Raw genomic sequence first — 25,136 nt, 5'->3', positions numbered from 1 at the left:
TAGCGGCGTGGGCGCTGCTCCCTGGGCTGACAGCCCGCGGCTGTAACGCCCAGCTTCTCCTGGTGGAGTCGGGAAAATGGAGCAGCAGTGCTGAGGGAGCTTCTGTCTCCTTGATCAGTATTTCTGCCCCAGGTAAGTACCTTGAACTCTTTCAGGTGTTATGATGGCGGTGCTTGTTGATGTCACGTGTTTTTATACTGAGTGGAATTACAGTGGTGAAAGCAGGGCTTGGTTCAGTTAAAAATGAGCTGAAGGCATGAGGCTGTCTCATCCTCCATCCTTCACTCTCCCAGGGTGAAACGTGAGACCGTTGATCTTAAAAAGATACTTATAGTCCCTAACTAGTCCAGCCCAGCTATTGTGTGTTATCAGGAACAACACAACCCGAGGGGTTGGAGACCCAGTGACACTGCACTCCTAAAGAGCTCCTGGCAAAATCTGGTTTGTTTTGTTTTGTTTTGTTTTTCTTTGTTTTTCTTAAATTGTGGGACAGACTAGTAGTATAGAGGGAAAAATAATTGGCAAGAAGGATTTTTTCATATAACAGCTTTATTGTGATATTGTTCACACACCATGAAGTCCACCCACTTAAATGTTACAATTCAGCAGCTTTTAGCATATTCACATTTGTGCAACCATTATTATTCCAGAACGTTTTCATCACATCAGAAAGAGCAGTTGAAATGCATGACCTATCCACCCCTTCCCAGTGGTGGTTCTAAAGAAGTTTCTTGGCTGTTCCTGACCATAAATTAACTTGTTACATTCCATGAAATATCTAGGAGGAATTCTAATCAGAATTGCAATGAATCTGTCTATCAAAGCAGGAAGAATTAATGTCTTTATGGCATAAACTTTTTCTACACATGAATATATCTGGGACCCTATCTTTTCATCTATCCAGAGCCAGGCCTATGGGAAATCCTCATTAATTCTTGGGTTTGTGAATGATGAGGTTCAATACATCATTAGATGCAACTGTAGCCTTTCACTGAAGAGAAAAGTAACCTCGTAGAAGCCAAGTGATTCTCTGATGGTTAGAATGAGTGACCGCCAGTGCTGGAGTGTTCGAGTGGACTTGGTGCTTGCAGAGTTCTCCACCACCTACAGCTAAGGGGATTACCGTGTTCTTTTACTTTTTTTTTATGGCATTACTTTTATTTTTACTTATTATATAAAATTATTTTTTATTGAAGTGTAGTCAATTTACCATGTTAGCTTCAGATGTACAGCAGAGATTCAGTTATAAGCTTATGAATATGTATATAAATGTTTTTCAGATTGTTTTTAGTACAACTCATTACAAGTAATTGAAAATAGTACCCTGTGCTATATAGTAGGTCCTTGTCATTTATTTTATATTTATTAATGTGTATCTGTTAATCCTCCCTTTCCTGCCTGCTAACAACAGTTTGCTTTCTATGTCCATGAGTCTATTTCTAGCAGCACCGTTTTTGCTAGCAATATATGCTGGTTGGCTCTTTTCTGTTTCAGTAATTCCATCTTATGTGTGGGCGTTTTTCTTCTGGTGGGCCTGTGTGTGGTGTGCACACGTGATAATAGAGATCTGTATTTGGGAGGACTCCAGGCCTTGTGTAGTCCCTCGTATGGAGCGCCCACTGAACTGATGCTTGAACTTGGAAGAAAACAGTAAAAGTTGGAATTTCCACTATGGTTGAGACTTCCAGGTTTCTATAACCTGTTTAGCCCACCTAAATTTTGGCTGCACCCATACTGGATAATTTGGTGGAACTTCATGGTATGGTGGTATAGAGACAGGGCCTTGTATGCTTCTTCTCTTTCCTTTTTCTAACAGTCATTCTCCTGGGCCTTCCAGGTACTCCCCCAGAAGGGCCCAGGGCTGGCTTGGTGCTGCACTTAGGCAATATTTGTTAATAAGGCCCTTTCCTCATCTCTTCTGAGCCTCCATTTCCTTCTCTGCACAATGAGGGCTTAGACTAGATAAGTGCTTTTCAGTTTCTTTTAAAGCCATGTTTCCTTTGAGAAACAGAAAATGCAAATCTCTCCTCCCATCCCAACCCTTTAGATTTTGACGCGTCCTCCAAGGAGTCACATAGCTCTTTGTGGTAAATTGATGTGATTGTGATTCCACGTGGCACAGAAAAGACTCTTCAGAGATTGATTGCAGGGAGAGGGCAGGAAAAGGGCAGTATGTAACACTTTCTTGTGTGAGCACTGGAGCAAAGGCTTGGGTTTAAATACGGTGTCTGATGTGGCATCTCTCTAATCTTGCACAATGTGATAAACCTCTATCCCTAGTTTCTTAATGTGTCAAGTTGGGGTGGTAATATTTTAAGGCTTTTGTGAAACATTATACACATAAGCCATTTGTGTCTCTGTAGATACAAGACCTGCTAGAGAGTCGGAATTTCTTTAAAAATACATATATATTGTCCACAGCACTCTGTCTGTGTGTATTTTGAAGTTCCTGGAGGGTGAGGGTTGAGTGTAATGTCCATCGTGGGACAGGTGGCCCATGGGTCTGTGTGCCTCAGATTTCCCCCTCCTCCCCAGTCCTCTTCCTCTCAGTCCAGGATGAAGTTCCCTAGTAGATTTACACAGAGGTCTTGTGGAAATGGCTCTTCATTGTATTGTTTCACCAAGGAGGGTTGCCATCATGATCTCTGTGGTCAGGTTTTGGTGACCTGAAGGCTATGCAATTGGGGATTTCTATTTAATAAAAAGAAAAAAAATTACAAATACAAAATTAGACCTAGGTTGGTGGCAGGGGCTTTTGAAAGTGGGGACCATTAGCTTTGTTAGCTTCAGGTGCAGTGGCCTCTGGCCACGAGGACACATCCTCATGCTCTGAAGTTGGAGGGACCAGTGGGTTCAGTGGGAATATTTACTGAGTGCATCTCATGGGCTGTGCATTGTTTTAATTGTACTGTGTGTTCCTTATTTGAGACAGTGAGCTCATTTAAACACAATAGCCTCTTTAAAATATTAGACTTTTTATTTTTAGATGTAATGTAGATTCCCATGTAGTTGTAAGAGATAATATGGAGAGGGCCTATGGACTCTTTGCCCAATTTTCTTTAATGGTTCCATCTTGCAAAGTTGGGGTACTATTCATTCGTGACTCACTAACCCTTTTAGGTTTGTGTTATTGCCCTCATTTCTATTTATGAATAAACTGGTGTTTAGAGAAGCACACAGGTCTGCCCAGGTCAACCACGTGGTTAGTATAGATTTGGGTGGAACGTGGGCTTGGCATTTCCAAGCAGTACCATTATGATGGTCTGTGGCAGGGAGCAGCATTCACTTTGCTTGTTTATTCATTCATTCAACAAACATTTATTGAATAAACTCTGTGGTTCAGATGCTTTCATAGGGTTATCTGATTCTTCAGCAGTATGGAGAATCAGGTAATATTTTCTTTTTTTTTTTTTTAATATGAGAAAAATATCTCTGAGAGGTTATAACCTCCCCAAAGGAAAAATAGCTCATAAATGAGGGATAGTACACTTGTACAGTTCCTTCTTCTTATGCAGGTGGTACCCTAGGCATTTTACATCTGCATAATTCCATAATCCAGATATATTCTTGTAAGGCAAGGAGTTTTTTTTTAATTGAATTATAGTCAAGTTTACAATGTTGTGTCAATTGCAAGGTGGGTTTTTTTTTTGAATTTTGAATTGAGAAAATATTTTTTGAGGGGGTTAATTAAGTTTATTTATTTGTTTCATTGTTCTAAAATGAGGTACTGAGGATTGAGCCTAGGTCCTTGAACATGCTAAGCACATGCTCTACCACTGAACTGTACCCTCCTCCCCAAAGCAAGTTTTCTTACCCATTATTCTGCACCTTAGGAGTTCAAATAAATTGGAGTTGAAATCCAGATATTTTGATCCTACTATGGTTCTTTGCATTATATCCTGCTGAGGGGTGGGGAAGCAGTTCCTTTTTTCATTCCTTTATTCAGCAGTTTTGAGCACCGACTGCATCAGGGCCTGCCTAGGTGGTTGGAAACAGAAAACAAGAAATGACCCTTTTCTGCAGGGGATGGAAGCCTAGACCAAAAGCTGGGTAATGTGATCTGAGCTTCAGTAGCCATGTGCAGACGCTGAGGACAAACTTATCCATGATTTGCTTGGACTTCCCTTGCCTTCTGGCTGGTGCACACCAGGTCGCTGCAACCCAGTGAGGCCCGCAGCCCACAGCACAGTATGTACATCGATTTACCCTCCCTTCTCGGCAGGGACTGCAACATGAGCGCCCCTGACTACGTGCAGTGTGCTGAGGACCACCAGACTCTCCCCGTTGTGGTCCAACCCGTGGGGATCATCTTAGAGAATTTCTTTTGCATCTATAATGGAATCTCCTTGGTGAGCCAAATCAGACCGTGCGGCTCCCAGTGGGCACTCTGTATCTACTATAGGTATCACTATGTGCCCGAGAATGGATGGAGTGACTCCCAGACCCACCGCAATGTCGTGGGCCTTGTCACCATTACCAACTGCCTCTTGGCCAAGACCTTCTAGAAGCTCCACGCACAGAGGAGCTGTATGGCACCACGCTCTACGACTCTCAGCTCTTTGTCTTTGTGCTGTATGGGGAGGTGGCCGAGCAGCCGCGCACCGACGTGGCCTTCAATCTACGAGGACTGCAGGGTGGTGGAGAAGAGGATCGACGACTTCACTGAGTCACTCTTCATCTTGCCCAAGTCCAAGTGGCTGGATGGGGCCCCCGAAAATTCTGGGGAGAAGACCCCCCTCCTCTACATCCTATTTGAGTAGAAGGACATCGTGGGACTGGACACAGACAGAAGGCAAGTCAACCTGAAGGCCGGGCCACCCTGGCTGTGTGAAAGACTGCTTCCCTACATCCAGAATGGGATCAGCAAGGAGGAGGGCTGTCTTGTAGCCAAGGCGGGAAGGAGGTGCAGCCCGCCGGTTTTCAGACGTTTAAAAGTGAATCTGCTTTTGTTTCAGAGAGATACTTTTAGGGTTAGTGTGGACACTTACTCCCCCTTTTCAGCCAGGAAACTTGGTGGGACCCCTGGAGTTGCTGTCCAATAGAGTAGCCACAGCCACTCATGTTAGGAGTGCTGGGGAGGAGGCTGGTCTGAGCTGAGATGTGCTGTAGGTCAAATGCACATCAGACGCTGAAACTTGTCTAGTAAAAAGAATATAAACTATCTTGTTATTTTCTATATTGATTACATGTCAAAATGATAGTATTTTACATACAGTAGAATAAGTAAGGTCTGTTCTTAAAATCAGTTACTTGTTTTTTTTTTTTTTTTTTACATTTTAAACGTGGCAACTGGGAAACGTTATTTACATGACTCTCATTTCATTCCTGTTGGACAGCCTGTCCTGGGACAGTTTCATCCCTTTGCTTATAGATGAGACTCTGATTCCCGAGACGCAGAACGAGGTGCTGGTTGAGCTCGGGGTGGAGCCGGTGTCTCCTGCATCCCAGGCCCAGCACCAGCACGGCTCAGGCCCTCTCCCCTGCCTGACAGCCACCATGCCAATTTAGGACATCAGAAACACTGCCAGGGGCATCCGAATGAGCTCCTTATGCAGGGAAAGGCGTGTCACGGAGAATGGAACAGAGCAGGGAAAAATTCGTCCTCACTTTGTCCCTGTGATTATGTCAAAGGCCCCACTCTGCCTTGGAAGGGCAGACGAGCTCTTCTGGGCTGCCTACCCCCTCACCCTCTACTATGTTTCCCTGTGTATCTTTCAAGCTGTCCCTCGGGCAGAAGAGGGTGAGATGTCTTTGCCGAGAGGTGGTCCCCCTTTACTGGGGAGATTGAGGGGAGCTGTGTCCCCCCCGGCCTGCGGTCTCGGGCCTTGAGTCTCGAGAGCATTCATGGCGGTCCCACAGGTGACGGTCGGAGGACATGACACGTGCTGCCGGGCCCGCTGTGCAGGAGGGGCTCTGTGATTGTCTGATTCTAAGGTCAGATTCTCCTTTCTTGTTGTTGGTAAGATGGAGGAGAAGATGCCAGAGAATTGATAAAAAGAAAATCCACACCAGTCCTGTGAATGACAGACACAGGGGATCCGTGTCCCACCTGCGTGTGGTGCCTGGCGGGCTCTGGATTAATTTTCACTTCCTCCCCGGACATTCCTCTATGGCTTAAGGAAGGGGAGAGGCATGTCGTGGCCATGATCTGTACTTGTCCTCACATGGTCCTGTGATCTACATGCCCACACTACCCTTCTGCTCCTTGGAGATGAGGTGTCAGGTTTAGGAAACTGGGCACTGCTGAGGGCATAGCTGCCAGAACCGTGCTACACCAAGGCTGGCTCCGTTCACCTCACCTGTCACCTCCTGTTGAGTCCCAAGGCGTCATTCAAGGTAGGTGCATCGGTGCAATGTAAGCAGGGACCACCTTCTCGCCCTGGACAGACTGGTGGGTGAGCAGTGGAAGCCCGGAGCCCTGCACCAGCCCCCAGGCCAGTGACTCCTCTTTTGTCAAAGGAGGCACTGGTGACATTTTTGCTCAGCAACTGCTTGGCTTTGAGTCTGCAGACCCACCAGAGAATGCCAGATTGTTTTTGCCTTTTGAAGTCTGCCCTTGGGATTTGGTGGAGTAGCTGGATGTGTGCTTAGCCCATAGTGGTTGACACTGTCACCATTGTTTACCCAGAACCTCGTGTACCAGGCATGGCTCCAGGCATCAAAATACAGCAGCGCATTAAACCTCCCTCCTTGTGGGTCTGTCTGTTTTGGTACCACAAGGGCTCAGCCAGCATCTGAACGTCAGTGAGATAACGCGGCCAGTGAGCTCAGGTCAAGCACGTTCTCCTCCAGTCACTTTTACTCCATAGTTGCTTTTACTATTCCACAGTCATTAATTTTTTAAACAATGCTTTGGTTCAGGAGCAGAACCTAATTCTCCCCTGTTCCTCTTGGTGGGAGTGAGTAACATTGTCCAGCTTGAAATGTGAACACATTTTGTAGCCCAAAAGCTGTCTACACGCAACTAGGTGAAGTTTTGGTTTGGGGCGCTGACCACGTTGGGGTCCCCCGGCAGCACCGCTCCCCTCAGGCCCCTGCCTTCCCTGGATCAGGAGGTGAGGGTGGGTCTCACCGTCCCCGCGTCCCTGTCCTCATCACACTCACGTAATTTCTTGCAAATGCTGTCAGTTATTTTTGTTCTTGTGTGTTTCTTATTTTCGCTTTTCCTCTTTTCCTGTTTCTATTTTCCTTTTTCTCTTATACCACCCTGTGAGCATGTTGTTGGGTCTGAAAATGTGGGCTGTGCACACCCTGCATTGGAATAGCCAGATCGCCCTCTGTGCTGTCTCCATCGCTTTAAAAAGCAAAAACTTAAAAGTTGCCATGATTCATATATTATCCTAGTCATCTTCTTATTTTCTAGTTTTTTGGAATTTTTGCTCTGTTAGCACATCACCCACTGGAGTTTGATACCTGTTAAAGTCCTTGCTTTGAGGAACCTGTTTGTTCCTCCTTATATTTGGTAACAAATGCTCTCTCACTAATTTTGTTTATTTGTTTTGAAGAAGAGAGATGCGAATTGATTTAGGCGGCTGCTGAGGGATTTTTTTCATGGAGTATTTAAACTTGGAAAGTCAAAATCTGCAGCACCTTGCTTGATTCTGGCTTTTACACAAACGTGCTCGGCACACGGTTCCTGGCTGTCGCTGTGTGACGTGCGTGACGGCACTTCCTGGCCGGCGGTCACTGGTGAGGAAGTGGCCGGCTCGGGGGTGAGCAGCTGCAGTGGACTCTGTTGGAGGAAGCAGTCACCAGTTTTTTGTTTTTTTCGTTTTATTTTTGCATTCACCTTCCCAGAGCCATTTACTTTATTTTGCATTCATAGAGGGGCAGGAGCGGGTCTAAAACCATGCCACTCTTTTGTTCCCTTTATGAGGCTGGTTTTTCTAAGTATCAGGAAAACATTGCCTTGTCCTAAGGAGCTGGTTCACTTGGATCTGGTGGACACAGGGACCGCTAAAGGGGACCGTAGCTTCCTCTCTTCTTCAGCCAGTGGGTATTCAGAGCCGGGTCTGTGGTTTGCCTCAGCAGCCGTGCAGGCCTCCCTGCACCGGCCTTTACTTTTACCCCTTTTTGGCAGTTAATAGCTGACTCTGTGTCTGTTGCAGCTGATGTCCACCACTGACGGCCATGTCGTTATTTTGCGGTAGTGAGTCTCCAACACCCCTGTCAGCCGTGAAGGGACCTTGCATTCTCACCCCGACCCTGTTTCATCTCACCCAGGGGAAGGGTTTGGCCACCACCGTCATGCTGGACATGAGGCCTTGTTTCTCCTTTCATGCTCTGGTCCAAATGTGGACACTTCATCCTTCACTGACTTGGTCTTGCTTGAGACAGTCCAGACTTTCTGAAAGAGTCCATCACATTCTGGGGGGGGGAACAGAACAAAAGTAAGAGTCACAAGTACTTACTAGACTCTTAAGGAGTCTAGGCTGTCTGGGTTGGCAAATGCAGGCTGGGATCTGTGATGTCTGGTCTGTGCCCTGGAAACAGGCCTTTCCCGTGGCTCCCGAGAGAAAGGGGGTCGGAGCGAGAACAGACTTGCCTGGGTTCCTACCATCCTCATCTACTCACTGACATGAGTGTCAGCTAACGAGGAGCTCCCCCAAACCTCGGGCCCTTCAAAGCTCAGACCACGGGAGATCCTTGAGTCCCTTCTCCTGGTCCTTCTTTGTGAGAATCCAGTGCCTTCTGAGGTGACCGGCAGCAGGAGATGCCTATCCCTCCAGGGAACTCCCATCGGAGGACTGTGACTCAGTGCACCTTGCTGTGAGCTTAACGGTTTCCATCCGTGCTCCCTGCAGAACCAGACTTGAGACTGGCTTAGTGACAGAAATGACAAGACTGATTCCAGGGCAGGGCCAGGTGGAGGGAACAGTGGAAATTGAATGTGACCTCAAAAACCTAGGTGGGTGATGGGGCTGTTACTAAAATGGGGAGCCTGGGAGGTACCTGCCAGGAATCGAAGTCTAGAGTAAATGGTGGTCATAAGGCTTTTTTTTTTTTTGACATAAGGCATTTTTAAGATGCCATTTGTCATCCAAGTTAGGACTTCCAAGAGGCACTCGGGTCTATGAGCCTGGGGCTCAGGTGAAGGAGCCGGACTAGAGATACACGTTAGGATTTGTCATTCTTAGCTGGTGTTCACAGCCGTGCAAGTGGATCAGCTCATCTCAAGAGGTGCAGACTGTGGCTGGTGGGGGCAGGGCTGTGCCTGGTTTGGAGGAAAGCCCAGACCATGCAGCTTTGGTGTGTCAGCCAGCGGTGTTTGTGATTTTCAGAGCAATGGCATTTATCCTTAAGGTTCTGGGGGGTGGGCAGGGCCACCCAGGAAGAAATCTGAAGGGAGGGTTTTGGCCACGTGTGCGCATCTTGGGACGATCCAGAGGCTGCAGGGTCCACAAGGGGAAACTCCTCAGAAGCTGGAGTCGCAGTGGGGAGTTGGGAGAATGTAGTCACACTCTCCTGTGAGGAAGGGAGGGAGGCCTCGGGAGTCCGCACCCTAGCGGACTCTTTCCCACGAACAAAAGGCAATCAGACAGAAGATTTGAAGTGAGAAGGGATGGGCGCTGGGAGAGGAGCCAACCTGGAGAAAGGTGGTTGAACAATTCTGGAGTAGTCTCCCTGAAACGTAGAGTTAAAAAAACCCAGACTCTTAAGAATATTGATAGTGACTGGGGAGGAGGCAGTTGTTTTTCTGGCCTCCTAAGGGTAAGGTATGTATCCAGGGATACACAGAAGAATCGGGCAGTCTGTTCCGGGGGCTTCACCCGTACCAGGGGGAAAAGTGCAAGTTTAAAGGGGGAGAAGGGCAGCGGAGGGAAACTAGCCAGGCCCCGTGTCATGTACCAGTCGGCCGCCCTACTTGCGTGTTGCATTCACATCCATGCCTCCCAAATGGGCGGTGGCAGCCCTGTTTTGAAGATTGGGAAGCCTTCTCAGAGGGGTTAAGGAATTGGTCCGTTTAGCGGCTAGTAAATGCTGTAGCAGGATTCAAGCAGGGCCTTGTCAGACTTCAAGGGCATGTTCTCTCTACTAATTCCGGTACCTCCCCGTTGTACCTGAAATGGTGAAGTGAGTCAGTTTCGGAGCCTTTCAGAGAAAGTACGCTTTAAGTGCCTCAGGACTGTTGCACAAAGCTCAGTGTTCTTTGGTGGTTCGGAAGCACCGCAGTGCTTTTTGCTCCACAGATGTAAGGTCTTACTCTTTTGACGATGGTGTGGTTGTAAATGACGTACAGGTGCAAAACCACACTTAGCAGCTTCTGAAGGGAAACTCTCCAGTTCTCCCTTGATCCGCTTTCTTCCACGGGATGTAACTGTGCTGCAGCGTAGGCCTGAGCTTTCCGTATGGAGTGAGGGTTTGATATCCAAATTTAACATAAAACAGTCAGATGGAGAAAATCGAAGATGACAATATATTTTCGGGTTTCATTAGACAAGATATACTATCTGTTAATGGCCCATAAAGCAAATGAAATTGAGTACAGAACATTGCATTTCTTACTTTCTACTGAGAGATGTCTTCCAACATAAGATTCTCTGCTTTGGAACTTCAGCTCTGCCACTAGGGCGCCTGTCATTGTGTTGGTGTGATTGCATTTACACAGTGCATGTAATCTGGGCTTCCTTAGCCCCAAACACTCCAGTGCAGAATCATAGGCTGCAGCCATCACTTAGTTATACAAATACTTCTAAAACTATATGATACCAAAAGAAAATATATAAAAATAAAGAGAGAGAGGGAGATTGCCTTTATCAAAGTTCCTTTGGATTTTAACTGCAAAGTGTTGTTGAGCAGCTCTGGTTTCCTTTGGCTATGAATATATACATTTCTTTGCATGTAACTTGGATTTTAGGCTTGAACACCAAGCTCTTGTTTTCCATGAGCCACAAAAATCATAGCCAAATGACACACCTATGAAACATTTTATTCTTTTTATCTGAGACAGAATCCTTGAATTTGGGACTTGAGCTGTGATTTTGCTGTTTGCTCTTCCCACCCCTCTTGTCACCTCACTCCTTTTTCCCACATGGCCTCCAAGAGTTCATGGTCTCAAAGGAGCAGGTGGACAAATACCAGTTGGTCGCCAAGAAGTGCTGCTGTAGACGGAGCCCAGCCAAGAGCTAAAGGACATCATCAGGGAGGACTTCCTGGAAGAAATTGGCTCTACATTCAGTTCTGAGGACAGAGTAAGAGTCAGCCATGAGAAGGAATCAAGAGGGTGACTCAGGAGGCAGGAGCAGCCCGGGTAGAGGCCTGGAGGCTTGTGGGGTGGGGACTCGGGGAGACTGCCCTGTGTGGTCCAGGGTGGTGGGTGACCCTGCTTTGAAGGACACTGGAGAGGGCCTAGGGGTGGAGGGCTTTGGAGGAGCTTGGTTTTTACTAGAACTGACACAGAGGAGGCAGTGAATGGTGTCAGCAGGAAGTGACCCTTAGGAGAGCAGCTCTACCTGTCCTTTTGAGTCCCACCCCTTCATTCTTTTATTCATAACACACGCAATTCTGAGTGCCTAGGGGAGAGGGGGTGGACCCACAGTAGTAAGCAAAATGTACTTGCTTCTTGAGAGCTTAGCAGTGTCAGAAGTTGACTTAGATTAAAATGTTCTATTAACACAGCAGGGCACCTAATCCAAAGTGCGGAGGTTGGAGGGAAGGAAGGCTTCCTTGACAAACAGTCAAAATGAGCCTGGAGGCTAGTGGGAAGTAGCAGCAGGTCACAGGGCCCCTGAGGTAACTGGGGACCTGGTACTGAGGTGAGGATAGGCAAGCAGGGTTGGGGGTGGGGCTAGAACTCTACCAGGGAGACTCTGAAGGGTTTGAAGTGGGGGAGATGTAATCAAATTTGTGCTTTGGGAAGGCTGCCTTGGCTGTGTGTGTGTGTGTGTGTGTGTAGCAGGGAAGAGGGGGAGGATGTCACCAACTGGGAGGGTCATTAGAAGACCATTCACAGGCTCGGAGGTCACCAGTGGGAGAGGGGCGTCGGGGCTGCTTGGGGACCGCAGGGGCAGTGTGGATGCCGGATTTCCTTATGGGGAGGGCTTGTTAGCGGGGTCGCTCTAGCGACACCTTGTGGCTGGAAGTAAACAGATGGAGGCCGCCAGGTGGACTTACCTCTTCTCTCCTTCCCTGCTTTGTATGATGATCTTAGCTCTGCCAACATATGGAAAAGAAGAGCTAAGTTCCAGAGTAGCCCAGGACTTTGCTGAGCTCGTTCAAGTGAGATTTGATAGGATTTAGTCTTGTGTTGAGATCTGTAGGTTAACTTAGCTAGAAACGTCCCGTCATTTGGATTTCCATAGGGGTATTAATTCTTGATAAAGATTGCTTTCTTGGTGAGAGGAAATTTAATACAACTGATGTCTTTCTCAAAAAAAAAATCTTATCTTTTAAGAAATTTAATATTCAAAATAATAGGAATATTTTAAAATGATAAACTAAGGCTTTCGTGTAGTTTCTTCGGTTTCTGAGTTGATGTGTAGGTAGACCCTTTGCATTACATAATAGCACATCTTTGTCAGTATTTAAAGAGCTGTTAGTGAGCGCCCTAGACCCCACTTTTGAAAGCATCATTAAAGCTTGCTCTGAAATAGTGAAGTCATATAGGTCTTTTTTGCAGAAGCCAGATATTTGGTTTATAATCTGCAGCATAGCTCCCTTTATAAAATAATAATAGGTTCAAAATTAAGAAAGTGGAAAATAATTGATTTTTTAAAAAACTGAAACATAAACTTTCTTGTGCTAATGTTGCAACTGGAAATTTCGAAAAGAAAAATCCCACTGTAATATCATCTACGTGAAATACATATATGTCTGTCACGTTTGAATAGTAACTGCACAGTGGTTTTTGAAGTCAGGATCATTCCAGCTCAGATACTGGCAGTGATGTTTGCTGGTTTTCAATGGAAGAACCTAAATTTGCTTTCTTAGCTTTATTCTTTTCTTTTTCTTTTCTTTTCTTTTCTTTTCTTTTCTTTTCTTTTCTTTTCTTTTCTTTTCTTTCCTTTTCTCTCTCTCTTTTTTTTTTTGGGTAGTGCGAGGGTTGAGTAGTGCTGTGCCAGCATGATTTGGGGGCAATTTGGGGGCAGATGTCGTGCAGCAGCAGTGAGATATTTCCATGCCTTTTACTTTCCGGACATCACCAGGGAACATGTGTGGTTTGTGCCTGCAGGATGCGATGCTGCAGGACTCCCTGGTCCATCAATGTTATGTCTTGGAGCTGCTCCGGTCAGTGAATGATTTTCTGTGGCTTGGAGCTAATGTGGTCTGATGCAGATGATCAGATGTGTAACTAAAGTACTGTTACTTGAAATAAGAGAAAAGCTAGCAAAAATGTCTCTAAAATACAGGATGAGGGAGGAGAATTGGCTGAGCTGCTTGCAGAGGGGAATATTCTCAGGTGACTCCCTCACTGTGTCTCCTGTCACTCTCCCCCACAGCCCTGCACGGCAGTCCTACTGAAGCAACCATGCACTTTCTCAGAAACGCGCTGAATTTCCTTGTGCCTCTGATTGTTCGCTTTTTTTTTTTTTGAAAGCACATCTTGCCCTTTGCTTAAATGCCGGCCTTGCTAGCCACCACTTACACTCATTCTTCTGGACCTCGTCCATATATAGCTGCTGAATGGATGAACAAAATGTAGTATCTCCATTTAGCGGAACATTATTCAGACATAAGAGTGAATAAAAAAGAAAAAATAAATAAAGGGGAATATGAAAAATCCATCTGCTCTGGGAAGTCCACCCTGACTGCTCAACCCGGCCTTTTCCCTTTGAAACCCCATCCCTTATACCCCTCTCTACTATTTTTGATAGTATTTACCACCTTCTAATAATGTTTAACATTTTCAAAAGAAAAGAGACATGCTGATACCACTTCAACATGGGAAAGCCTTGATAACAGCACGTTAATTGAAAGGAACCAGACACAAACGGCCGCATATTGTTGATTTCAGTGATCTGAAATGCCCAGAATAGGCTCATGCAGTGGCAGAGAGCAGATGATGGTTGCAAGGGGCTGGGTGGAGGAGGGTTGTGGAGTGACTGCTAGTGACAGGGGTGTTCTATTGGGGTGATGAAGTGTTCTGGAAATAGATGGTGGTGAGGGCTGCACAACCGTGAGAGTGCAGAAGACTACTGAGCGCTGTCTCTGGGAGTGCCTGTTGTTGGGGCGGCTTTATTTTGTTCTCATCCTGTAATGTGAAGGGTCATCTTGTGCTGAGATCATTCAACTCCTGTGAGTGGTAAGGCTAAGAGACTTTGCAGAGTCATGTTTCTTTTTTCCCCCTTGCTGAGTGTAGGCAAAAATGGTTTAAGCCTGAGAAAGTGCTCCATATGCAGAAATGTCTTTCAGTTTTGCCTGGTGTAAAAATCTTGAGAGCTTTTTAATCGTTTAGGACAGTCTGTAGGGGGAAACAGCCCGTGAAGCCTGGGTGAGACCTGGAAGAGCCACTCTTCCCTCCCAGACACGGGTGGGGATTTCACCCCCGTTCAGGCAGTGAAGGGCCAAGACCCATGAGTGAAGTTGACAGTCGTGAATATTTATGTGTATCCGCTGCTTCATCTTGGATATTAATTTCTAGCTGAGTCATTTTGTGGCGGTAGACTCTTCCTACATCAGGAATTTATAGTATCTGCTCTTTGAGGTGAAGACCTGACAGACTTGATTATTTAACAGTCTATCTTGTATTGATATCTCAAATTCCCTTGTCAATCGCAAAACAGCAGAAATACAGACGTCCTTTAATGCCGATGCGACCTGGAGCAGGTTTAGTTTCTGTGCCTCAGTGGCCTTATCTGTGGGTGGGGAAGTTTATAACAGTGCTTCCCTCAGAGGGGCTGGTGAGAGGAGACTGAGAAGCACAAATGGAAGACTTACACGAGATGCTCATGAATGACAATATTTAGTGCTGTCAGCCTGGTGAGGCCTCAGGGACAGAGATGTCAGAACAGAGCAGCCCTAGCCGGAGTTCGATCCGCATTGGCAGGTTTTATGATCACTATCACCACTGTGGGTTATCAGGTAGTTTTAAGACTTGGTAATATGAATTCATGAATAATGTTACAGACTAGACAACTCAGATCCGGTTTACATAGTTCTCAAGATTTCCTGTGAGAAATGGATATTTTTTCCCCATCTTAAATCTGAGTGGATTCTCTAAAAAAATTCCGTAGTCCTCCATCTTTTTCCTTTAATTCTCCTTTTTTAAAAAAAAAAGTTTTTAAATGGAGTTACTGGGGACTGAACTGAGGGCCTCACGCGTGCTGAGCACATACTATCTCAACTGAGGTATACTCTCACCCATAATTTTTTTAAACTTTACTTTCTTAGTATGCAGAGGTTAGAGGCCTCTAATTCTTTTTTTGGAGACTTGTCTATAAACCTGTAAATCTAAAATTAATGGACAAAATTTGGTTTATTAAAAAAATCATTAGAACTTTCTTCAATCCATTCAAAAGGAAATGCTTATTGAGTTAAAATGTTTCTCCTTTATGGTGATTTCTAATTTTTGGTCTAGCTTAACTTATTAAAAGTAATCCTCATCATCATAATGACCAAGCTTGCTGTGAGTGGACACCTACCAAAAGCTAAACTGTTTTTCTCATGTTTTACTTCAAAGCAGGTATTTGACGATAGGTATAAATGTCTCCTTTTTGCAGCTGAGGGATTGAGAGGTGGGCAGCTTGTCCCAAATCAAACGCAGCTGGCGGTGCCTAGCTCGGTGCTGGAACCCAGGCTGCACAGGATGCATTCTCAATTTCTCCTCTGATCAGCCTCTCGTTGAGTGGTTTCCAGAACACCTGTGAGTCCATAAATGACCGATTTTTGCGATCTCAGCCTGATGAGGCCTTCAGAGGAGAGACACCATTGAGAATGTGAGACAGAGTGGCATAAATTAAAATTGTACATTTTCACAAATGTTGCATTCTCAGGTAATGACTTAAATAGTTTATGTTTTCTTTATTTTAGTGCTATGTAAGCACTAAAAACAAAACGTTAAAAATTATTATAGTGCAAAATAGGAGTGGGCTTTGAAAGTCCAATCATTGCTAATGATGTTGCTTGTTTTTCTCTAGTGGTGTTTTTTGACAGAATAATTTACAGTGACTGAATTTATTTTATGTATGTAGTCTTAGTATGGAGGAAAAGTTTGTCAGTGAATATTGAAAGTAAAATCTTTACTCTTTTCTGTCCTGATGATAAATATGTACGTTGTTTCCATGGCTTAAGTATATTTCCTCATTTGTGAAATTTGAGTGATGCCATTTACCGTGTCTGACTGTGAGAGGTAGATGCCTTGTATACAAAGCATCCAAGAGCTGCTTAGTAAAAATGTGCTGTCACAATGACAGATAGTTTAGAAGGATCAACTGTGAATACTAAAGAGGGTGGCTTGTTTCTGATGCATATTCAATATGGATATATATGAATATGGCTTAAAGTAACAAGGATTCAGGGTTTTGTGTGTGTGTGTGCGTGCAGTATGAAGTTTTAATGAAATCTGTATCATTCTATTGAGACAGGGACTAGTTAAATTGACTTAAGCAGACGACCTTGAAGATTATTTACACAGAATGTGTATTGTTACAACTCAGTGTACATGCTGCCGTGTAACTATACACTCAGACATTTAAATTCGTAGGAATCTGACCAGAAGCATTAAGTTTAGAAAAATCCACATTGATCATTTTCAGGGAATAAGCTTCTCTCTTTTGTGATTAAAGAAAATTTTGATTTATTTTTCTGCACTCTTAATAGGTTTTAAAATATCAAAACATTGATTTGACATGTCAGCTTTTTTAATAGAAAAAAGCTCATGCTGTTTTAATATGTAAATAAATGTTTTTGTATTTCAATACACTTCTATGACTTCCTGGCTCTTTGAGAAGTATTTTGCAAGATACTTAGATTACCTACTGTTGGAAAAAATACAGACATGACATTTATGAATATAGGGCTAATACAGGTCTGTTGGTTTTTGCTACAGTGCAAGACATGAGGACTAGGAGAGCTTTGCTGCTGATGGCCAGGAGGACAGATCCCAGATCTCAGTCTCCCCTCCTGTAAAATGAAGTGGCTGGACTGGATTCTTTCCTCTTCAAAGATGAGTTTCCATGAGCCTGTGTCTTTTGTATATATTCAGGAGTATTAGCAATATCTGATTAAGTACTGAATACCCCTCCCTTTCCTGAAGCGAAGTGCAGTATGTGCTACATAAGCATTTAGTTATCTGATTCTTGTTTCTGATCCACAGACAATTTTTGTGTTGCATCTTTCCAGGCAACCTGGAAGGCCTTTTAAGCCATAGGTGGCGCTGTTGCACTTTCTTACAGTCTTAACTTTCCTGTTTGTAAAGGAAGTCTTAAACAACGTTATTTTTTTTTATTCCTTTGCTTAGTGCTTCAGGGTAGCAAATTGTCCATTATGTCTGACTACCTGGAAATATTATTCTGCTTACGTCTTAGTTTTATTCTCTGATCTCGCTGTGAACATTTCAGACTTCCTGTGCAAACAGTGGCAACATCGGACTTTTCTTTTTTTTTTTTTACATTTTTTATTGATTCATAATCATTTTACAGTGTTGTGTCAAATTCCAGTGTTCAGCACAATTTTTCAGTCATTCATGGACATATACACACTCATTGTCACATTTTTTTCTCTGTGATTTATCATAACATTTTGTGTATATTTCCCTGTGCTATACAGTGCAATCTTGTTTATCTATTCTACAACTTTGAAATACCAGTCTATCCCTTCCCACCCTCTACCCCCTCCCCGGTAACCACAAGTCTGTATTCTCTGTCCATGAGTCTATTTCTGTCCTGTATTTATGCTTTGTTTTTGTTTGTTTGTTTGTTTTGGTTTTTTAGATTCCACACAATAGCGATCTCATATGGTATTTTTCTTTCTCTTTCTGGCTTACTTCACTTAGAATGACATTCTCAAAGAGCATCTATGTTGCTGCAAATGGTGTTATGTTGTCGGTTTTATGGCTGAGTAGTATTCCATTGTATAAACATACCATATCTTCTTTATCCAGTCACCTGTTGTTGGACATTTAGGCTGTTTCCATGTTTTGGCTATTGTAAATAGTGCTGCTATGAACATTGGAGTGCAGGTGTCATCCTGAAGTAGATTTCCTTCTGGATACAAGCACAGGAGTGGGATTCCTGGGCCATATGGTAAGTCTATTCCTAGTCTTTTGAGGAATATCCACACTGTTTTCCACAGTGGCTGCACCAAACTGCATTCCCACCAGCAGTGCAGGAGGGTTCCCCTTTCTCCACAGACTCTCCAGCATTTGTCATTTGTGGATTTTTGAATGACGGCCATTCTGCCTGGTGTGAGGTGATATCTCATTGTAGTTTTGATTTGCATTTCTCTGATAATTAGTGATATTGAGCATTTTTTCATGTGCTTTTTGATCATTTGTATGTCTTTCTTGGAGAATTGCTTGTTTAGGTCTTCTGCCCATTTTTGGATTGGGTTGTTTATTTTTTTCTTATTGAGATGTATGAGCTGCTTATATATTCTGGAGATCAAGCCTTTGTCGGTTACATTTGCAAAAATTTTCTCCCATTCCATAGGTTTTCTTCTTCCGTTACTTCTGGTTTCCTTTGCTCTGCAGAAGCTTGTAAGTTTCATTAGGTCCCATTTGTTTATTCTTGCTTTAATTTCTTCTAGGAGAAAATTTTTGAAATGTATGTCAGATAATGTTTTGCCTATGTATTCCTCTAGGAGTTTCATTGTATCTTTTCTTATGTTAAAGTCTTTAATCCATTTTGAGTTGATTTTTGTATATGGTGTAAGGGAGTGTTCTAGCTTCATTGTTTTACATGCTGCTGTCCAGGTTTCCCAACACCATTTGCTGAAGAGACTGTCTTTATTCCATTGTATATTCTTGCCTCCTTTGTCGAGATGTGTTGACCAAAAGTTTGTGGGTTCATTTCTGGGCTCTCTATTCTGTTCCATTGGTCTATATGTCTGTTTTGGTACCAATACCATGCTGTCTTGATGACTGTAGCTCTATAGTATTGTCTGAAGTCTGGGAGAGTTATTCCTTCAGCCTCTTTCTTTCTCTTCAGTAATTCTTTGGCAATTCTAGGTCTTTGATGATTCCATATAAATTTTATTATGATTTGTTCTAGTTCTGTGAAATATGTCCTGGGTAATTGGATAGGGATTGCATTAAATCTGTAGATTGCCTTGGGCCGTGTGACCATTTTAACAATATTGATTCTTCCAATCCAGGAGCATGGAATATCTTTCCATTTTTTAAAGTCTTCTTTAATTTCCTTCATCAGTGGTTTATAGTTTTCTGTGTATAATTCTTTCACCTCCTTGGTTAGATTTATTCCCAGATATTTTATTACTTTGGGTGCTATTTTAAAGGGGAGTGTTTCTTTACTTTCTTTTTCAGTTGATTTATCGTTAGTGTAAAGAAAGGCAACTGGTTTTTGAACGTTAATTGTGTAACCTGCTACCTTGCTGAATTCTTCAATCAGCTCTAGAAACTTTTGTGTGGACCTTTTAGGGTTTTCTATATATAGTAACATGTCATCAGCATATAATGACACTTTTAACTCTTCTTTTCCAATTTGGATCCCTTTTATTTCTTTCTCTTGCCTGACTACTGTGGCTAGGACTTCCAGGACTATTTTGAATAGGAGTGGTGATAGTGGGCATCCTTGTCTTGTCCCAGATTTTATTGGGAAGCTTTTGAGATTTTCACCGTTGAGTACTATGCTGGCTGTAGGTTTGTCATATATAGCTTTTATTATGTTGAGATATGTTCCCTCTATACCCACTTTGGCGAGAGTTTTTATCATAAATGGATGTTGAATTTTATAAAATGCTTTTTCTGCATCGATTGAGATGATCATGTGGTTTTTGTCCTTTCTCTTGTTGATGTGATGTATTACATTGATTGATTTGCGTATGTTGAACCAGCCTTGTGTCCCTGCGATGAACCTCACTTGGTCATGATGTATAATCTTTTTTATGTGTTGTTGAATTCTATTTGCTAAAATTTTGGTGAGGATTTTGGCGTTTATGTTCATCAGTGACATTGGCCTATAATTCTCTTTTTTTTTGTAGTGTCTTTGCCTGGTTTTGTATCAGGGTGATGGTGGCTTCATAGAATGAGTTTGGGAGAATTCCCTCCTTTTCAATCATCTGGAAGAGTTTGAGAAGGGCTGGTGTGAGTTCTTCTTTTATGTTTGGTAGAATTCCCTGGTGAAGCCATCCGGTCCTGGACTTTTATTTGTAGGGAGGTTTTTAATTGCTATTTCTATTTCCTTTCTAGTGATCGGATTGTTTAAGTGTTCAGTTTCTTCTTGATTCAGTTTTGGTGGACAGTATGTTTCCAGAAATTTGTCCATCTCCTCTAGGTTATCCAGTTTGGTTCCATATACTTTTTCATAATATTTTCATATGATATTCTATATTTCTATTTTGTTTGTTGTAATTTCTCCATTTTCCTTTCTTATTTTGCTAATTTGTGCTTTCTCTTTTTTCTTCTTTGTGAGTTTGGCCAGAGGTTTGTGGACTTTATTTACTTTTCCAAAAAAACAGCTTTTGATTCTGTTGATTTTTCCTATGGTCTTGTTAATCTCCATTGTATTTAATTCCTCTCTGATCTTTATTATTTCCTTCCTTCTGCTGCTTTTTGGGGCTTTTTGTTCTTTTTCTAATTCATTCAGGTGTTGGGTTAACTTGTTTATTTGAGATTGTTCTTTTTTGAGGAAGGCCTGTATTGGTATAAGCTTCCCTCTTAGCACTGCCTTTGCTGTCCCATAGGTTTTGAGTGGTTGTGCTTTCATTATCATTTTTCTCAAGGCATTTTTTAATTTCAGCTTTGATTTCCTCATTGATCCATTTTTTTTTCAATAACATATTGTTTAATGTCCATGCTTTTCTTTTTTTCTCTTTTGTTTCTCTGTTGTTGATTTCCAGTTTCATGGCATTGTGGTCAGTAAAGATGCTTGAGATAATTTCTATCTTCTTAATATTGTTGAGGTTTCTTTTGTGCCCAAGTACATGATTGATCCTGGAAAATGTTCCATGTGCACTTGAAAAGAATGTATATTCTATTTTTGGGGGGTGTAAAGCTCTGAAAATATCCACCAAATCTAGTTTTTCTATTGTAGTATTTAATTTCTCTGTTGCCTTGTTTATTTTCTGTCTGGAAGATCTGTCTAGTGATGTTAATGCAGTGTTAAAATCTCCAACTATGATTGTATCCCCATCAATATCCCCCTTTATCTCTGTTAGTAATTCTTGTATGTACTTAGGTGCTCCTATATTGGGTGCATATATATTAACGAGTGTAATGTCTTCATCTTGTATCACTCCTTTAATCATTATAAAATGTCCCTCTTTATCTTTATTTATGGCCTTTGTTTTAAAGTCTATTTTGTCTGAAATCAGTACTGCAACACCTGCTTTTTTGGCTTTTCCATTTGCATGGAATATCCTTTTCCATCCTTTCACTCTCAATCTATATGTGTCCTCCCTAAAGTGGGTCTCTTTTATGCAGCATATTGAAGGTTCTTGCTTTATTATCCACTCTGCCACTCTATGTCTTTTGACTGGAGCATTTAGTCCATTAACATTTACAGTAATTAATGATAGATGTGTGTTTATTGCCATTTTGAACTTATCTTTGCAGTTGAATTGATATATCCTCTTTGTTCCTTTCTTCTTCCTTTTGTGGTTTGGTAATTTTCCTTTCTATTATCATGGATTTTATTTAATTTTTGTGACTCCCTTGTAAATTTTTGACTTGTGGTTACCCTTTTTTGTAAATCTATTAACCTATACCCGGTTTTATTAAACTGATAATAACATGATCTCAAACCCATCCTTCTGTTAAAAAAATTTAAAAAAGAAAGAAAAAAAGATTCTATATTTCCCTGCCTCCCTCTCCCACTCTCAGTGATTTGTATGTCTTCTTTTATAATTTCGTGTTTTCTTTATTTGTAATTCATGGGTTATCACCTTTCCAGCTGTACGTTTCTCATTTCTGTAGCATCCTGCTGCTTTTCAATTTAGAATAGCCATTTCAATATTTCTTTTAGCATGGGTTTAGTGTTGCTAAACTCTTGCAGCTTTTTTTTTTTTTGTCTGTGAAACTCTTTATTTCTCCTTCTATCCTAAAGGGTAGCCTTGCTGGATAAAGTTTCATAGGCTGCATCTTTTTTTTCATTCAGGGCTTTGAATATATCTTGCCACTCCCTTCTGGCCTGTAGTGTTTGTGTAGAGAAATCAGCTGAGAGCCTTATGGGGGTTCCCTTGTAATTCACTCTTTGCTTTGCTCTTGCTGCCTTTATAATCATTTCTTTATCCTTGACTCTGGCCATCTTGATTATGATATGTCTTGGTGTGGGTGTATTTGGGTTCTTCCTGTTTGGGACCCTCTGAGCTTCCTGTACTTGGATATCTGATTCCTTCTTTAAGTTTGGGAAGTTTTCAGTCATGATTTCTTCAAAAACCTTTTCAATCCCCTTTGATCCTTCTTCCCCTTCTGGGACCCCTATTATGCGAAGATTGGGATGCTTTATATTATCCCATAGGTCCCTTATGCTATTATCATTATTTTTTATTTGCTTATCTTGTAGTTCTTCTGAATGGGTGCTTTCTGTTGCCCTGTCTTCTAGATCACTAATTCGTTCCTCTGCATTAACTAGTCGGCTTTGCACAGCTGTTAGATCATTCCTCATCTCTGTCAATGAGTTTTCCCATTTTGCTTGGCTCTTCTTTATAGCTTCAATTTCATCTTTGGCATATTTTATTTCTCTAAGCACTATCTCTTTTAATTCCTTCAGCAATTTGACCACTCCTTTTTTGAAATCTTGATCTAGTTGGCTATTTAAGTCTATTTCATTGAGCTTTCTTTCAGGGGATTCCTCTTGTTCTTTTAATTGGGAAAGGTTTCTCTGCTTCTTCATCTTGCTCATACCTCTCTGGCATTGTGGTTTATGGAGTATCAGTTCTCTATTTTGGATCTTAAGAATTTTATCTATCTAATGCCTATTTAGGAATAGAACTTAGAAAAAAAAGAAAAAAGAAAATAAAAAAAAAGAGAAAAAAATAAGAGAGAGAGAGAAAGATTTTTAAAAGAAGGGAGAAAGAGGGTTTGAAAACATTGTATAATGAATAATAGAAGAGCGGGTTGAAGTAGAGTATTAATCGGGTGGAGACGTCCTTTTAAAACCTTTAAAAAATAAAAAAGGGGGGTGGGGAGATGAATATATGTGTTTGAAGCCTGTGTCTAATCAATAACAGGACATCAAAATCCAAGAGAAATAGAAATGAATTAAGAAGTAAAAATTAAGAGAGTAATTGAAAATAGAACAGGTAAAAACAGATTAAAAACAAAACAAAAACAAAAACCAAAAACCAAAAAACAAAAAACAAAACAAAACAAACAAAAAAAAAGGGTTGTTGTCGTTGTTCTCCTGGAGTCTGTGTGCTTTTAATGTGAAGTCCTTCTGTCTTCGTCCTGTTTTGGAAGCTCAGCTTGTTTTCATAGGCCCTCCGTTGGCGCCCTCTTCTGTGCTGCTCCCAGCACTTGTCGGCAAGCAGATCGCGCCTCCTCCTAACACGGGGTCAGATGCAGCTCTCTTTTGCTGCGGGCGGGCGGGTCACTGCCCCTCCGGATGCCGCAGTCAGATGTTGCAGACTGGACAGGCATGATGGCGGGTCGTGCCCCCTCCCAGCACCTCGGTCAGGGGTTGTGTTCCTGCCCGACAGGCGGGGGGCCGCTCTCCCCCTGCCTGCGCCGCCGGTAGCTCCGCTGCTCTGTGCGGCTGCGTGCTCTGCGCCGGCGCTCCGCCCTGGCCGGCGCTCCGAACATCGGACTTCTCTTGCAGTGTTAGAAACCAGTGAGCCGGGATTTTATAAAAGAGCTAGAAGAGGCCTCTGGAGCACCTTAAAGCTGAAAAGTGTACTGAGTTCCCTAAGTATTATCCCCACCGCTGTGTGTCAATGGGTGGTAGGAGATTTGGTACATATACGAAGGGGTGTAGTGTTTTGACTTGGGTTTGCGTGCACGCGCTGCCACTGAGCTAAGTGATCCTGAGTCAGTTCGTTCGGAGTTTTTCCCTCGTCTGTGAGATGGGGACACTCATTTCTGCTTTGTAGAATTGTGAGAATAAGAAATTATGTAAAGTGTTTAGCACAGTGTGTATGTCAAGAGGGCTCATAAACTTAACTGCTGTTTGGTGTGAAGCCATCATTTGATAGTCTTTGGCAATTACTGAGAAACAGGAAAATAAGGAAAGCTGGCTTTATGATGAAAGATATTTGAGGAAGTTCCATAGTTCCTAAACACATAATTTAGCATCAGCAGAGTCAGGACCGTTACACAGTCGCCCTGAACCAATGTTAAGCCACAGAATTTTTTGTTACTTCATATATGTTGGGGCTTAAGGGGACCCAATACTTATACACATGTTGTGTCCAGCAGCCAACTGAGAGATGACAAAGAAGAACAGGCAGGCGATAAATGTCTCCTTTATTACTGATGAAGCCACATTCTCCATGAAATTCAGGGCTGTGGGAGAGTGAGTGTCATGACACTATGTCCCAGAATTAGAGACTCACGCAGTCCCAGGTAACTCTGGGCCACAGCGAGCATTCCCTTGAGAGGATCTGGCCCATAATGCACAGGAGTGTCTTGCCATGGAGCTGAGCATCCCAGCTGCTTCCTATTGGTGGCCAACACTGGAGGGAAAGGAAAGGTTTCATATGCCCTGCTTGTCTCCCCGGACTCACACCTCAATCTGTTAGTGTGAGGAGGTCTAGCCGTGGGCCAGTGGTCAGGGGTGTGAAGGGAGAAGCAGTCTCCCATGGACCAGAGGAGTGGGGAGGAGGGATCCCCTCCCTCAGTTTAAACAGGTGGTGGCTTGAAAGAGAAGGGTGCTCCTCAAGAGTTTATAAGAGGGGAAATAAGGATTTCCTTTGGGACTCAGACTAGCCATGAAACACAGAAGATGATTAGATGGGAGACTTGTAAATCACTTTCTTATTAAATTGACATTTGTTGGGCACCAAAAATATGCTACATTCTTTTCTGAGAGTTTTACAGAAATGAATCCTTCAATCTTCACAACAAGTGAGTAAGAAAGATTTGA

At 42.8% G+C, this 25,136-nt stretch overlaps 1 protein-coding gene across 1 annotated transcript in view; it reads left to right on the top strand.

Annotated features, from left to right (window-relative positions):
* The window catches only part of LOC140701208 (uncharacterized), a 541,330-nt gene that overhangs the window by 629 nt on the left and 515,565 nt on the right, over positions 1-25,136 (top strand). The window lies entirely within an intron of this gene.

This window comes from Vicugna pacos, chromosome 14 (genome assembly GCF_048564905.1).
Source record: "Vicugna pacos chromosome 14, VicPac4, whole genome shotgun sequence".
In the NCBI taxonomy this organism is placed as follows: Eukaryota; Metazoa; Chordata; class Mammalia; order Artiodactyla; family Camelidae; genus Vicugna; species Vicugna pacos.
The sequence above is the reverse complement of the archived record's forward strand: the minus strand, read 5'-3'. Positions and strand labels throughout refer to the sequence as shown.